The following is a 2805-nucleotide window of genomic DNA, read 5'->3' as shown; positions in this document are numbered from 1 at the left end:
TTGCATAATACCTGCAATGAACATCTAAAAATTATATTATTACATATAATATACATACAAAAATATATTTTTTCTAGTGGTCCTGCCTCTCCAGTTAAAACACTGACACATAGAATTCGTTTCTGTTTTTTATTTTTGAATAAAAGAATCATAAATTTTTAAGATCCTTTATAGGTGATTACGGGAGGAGATGGAGATCAAGAACAATTTTAACTGCAGGAGAAAAATGTACCCTCACGAGGAAAGTCACCTCTAAATGAGACAGAGTGTCTGGGCTCTAAATCAACAGAGAAGAGATTGGTTACTTGACTCACTGACCTGATATTTCTGCCAACAGAATAGGATGAAGTAGCCCCTTGTATAGATGGTCTTAGAGATGTATTATCAAACCCAAACCTCTACCTAGCACCTTCTTCTTGGAGGTACTTCTTCTACTGAGGTACTGAGCTGAGTAGAGAACTCACTAGAATGTTGGATCAGCCTATGGCCTGAACTCCGTCTGTAATACACGCAGTAGCCAAAACTCTGAAGGAGAAAAGTCTGTCTCTGATATCTGTTTCTCCACCCTCCATTTCCTGCCTTCTTCATTCATTCATTCTACACAGCGATTGTGTCCTTTGAGGCAGGCGCTGTGTTAGACGATGGGAATGAGAAGATAACTAAAACAGAGTCCTACCATTAAAAAGCTCACTTTTCTTATTAGGGAGGAGAGAGATGTACAAGACAACTTGTCCAGAACCACCCACCCTAGAATTGTGACTTTCTACTTGGAACTGTGCTCCCTTTCCACCACAAAAACATGCCTTTCCCACAGCTCAATCCCTTGGAATTTTGAGTTCCCAAACTTTGTGCAAAAAAAGAAATCTAAATTTTATTTCCATAGTTGAACTTTATTTGAATTCCCACTGTGCATTATTACACCCTGCAATTCAGCCTCCTGTTCTGCTTTCATTCCCTAGGTTGGGGGGAGGGAGCTAGCATGCCAAGGCCCTGGATGGGAAAGGAGTATGCTCAGTCCATACAGTGACCACTGAGTCATCCTTATTTCTCTAGTCTCCTGGTCTCGAGGGCCACAGCTACCTCCTTCTCATTCTGACCTTGAAGCCTCTCAGTTCTGGCTTCCTCTAAATTATTACTATGCACAAGTAAATCATTGTGCTGCTTCCTGCACCAAGTAGGGGCTTCCTTGGCTTTGGAAACTTAAAAGCATTTTCTTCGGTTTCTGGATGTTTTGTTTTGTTTTTGTATCATCTCTCTAATGACTAACGCAACTAATTGTCGTATTGGGGGAAGGCAAAGTGTACAAGGACATAGAGGTGCCCTGGGAAAAACTAATACTATACAATGTTAATCTCACATATTTATCTAGTACTTTGTACTTTACAAAGGACTCTCGTTTGTATCATCTATTGTAGTATTTGTAACAACCTTGTGAGGCCCATATTAATCTCATTTTATAGAGAAGGAAATTGAGATTAAATGAAGTTAAGTGATTGGCCAAAGGCCATACAACTGGTAAACAGCAAAAGCAAAACTCAAATGCAGGTTTTCCGAGCTAAGCCTTGGGCTCTATACTCTTCCAAAAGCATTTGCTCTAAGACAGAGGAAAGAATTCTTTGACCTGAAGTTTTCAAACCATGTTCCCTGGAGTCCCAGAGTTCTGTGTCTGTGATTTAGGGTCCCCAAAAGACATGGGGATGGTGGGTAGCTTCTGGAAAAGTCTAGAGGAAGGCACTCTTAAGCCTCAGTCTACCACTAGGGCCCTCATTCGACCATGGTAGCTCTGTGTTTGTTTTATGTAAGTCCCTATAAAACTTTGGGGGAAAAAAGGATATGTGTTGGGGAGGAGGGAGTTCTGCTAACTTAACTTTTGAAAATTATTGCTTTAATACCAAAACATGTATTTCTAATGGAAGAATTTCATGCAGTAGCGCGAGCTAGTTAGGAATGTCAGGAGCAAAGAATGGTAGCAATCACTTGTTGAATAATGATTAAGTGTCAGCACTGGATGTACATTCATAGTCTCATTTGCCTTTTAAAGTGAAATTCCCACTAAGCAGGAATTTATAATTGGTATTTTTACAAATAAGAGACTGGTGAGAGGCTAGGTGATTGGTCCAACATCTCACACTTCGTGGGTGGCAGAGCTAGGATATATGTCCAGATCTCACATCCAAATTCCAATGCATCGATCGCCTCCCTAAACGTGAAGGTCCATTCAGACAGGTTGGATAAGAGAGATGGTTCTGTTTCTAAACTTAAATCTATGACAGACAAGGCAACCTAAACCAAGGCCTTCTTGAGTTTGGCCAAGCGGTCTGTGGCAACACGACTCAAAGGCAAGATAACCCCGGCCCCGGAGTGGGGCCTATAGGGAGGCCAGGTATGGTCCCGCATCCCTCCGCCGCACAAGCCTCCAGCACTGCGCTGGGGGAATGGGGTCAAGTGCAATCTCCGTCGCTGTGGTTGATGCAGCGGACACCAGAGGTCTTTAGAACAGGGACTTTGTAGATGAGGTAAACGGGCCAATCGCCCAGATGAATGCACGTCCGCCCTAAACGTGTTTCTTTCCAGGCTTCGTTTGCGCCTTCACACACTCCCTTCTACAAAAGAACTGTGCCCGTTGCGTTTTTCTAGAAACTCGCAGTCAAGTCAGAAATCCGAAAGCCAACAAAACACATTACACCTGCACCTGAACTCCCCTATATAAGAAACACCGCCGCTCAGGACACAGACGGCAAGTAGCTTCCCTGGGCGTCCCAGAACGCTACACTGCGCTGCTGGTATTTCTTCCGGGCCGGAGGT

The sequence above is a fragment of the Lemur catta genome, chromosome 2, assembly GCF_020740605.2.
Source record: "Lemur catta isolate mLemCat1 chromosome 2, mLemCat1.pri, whole genome shotgun sequence".
Taxonomy (NCBI): Eukaryota; Metazoa; Chordata; class Mammalia; order Primates; family Lemuridae; genus Lemur; species Lemur catta.
Note: the sequence above shows the minus strand (reverse complement) of the source record.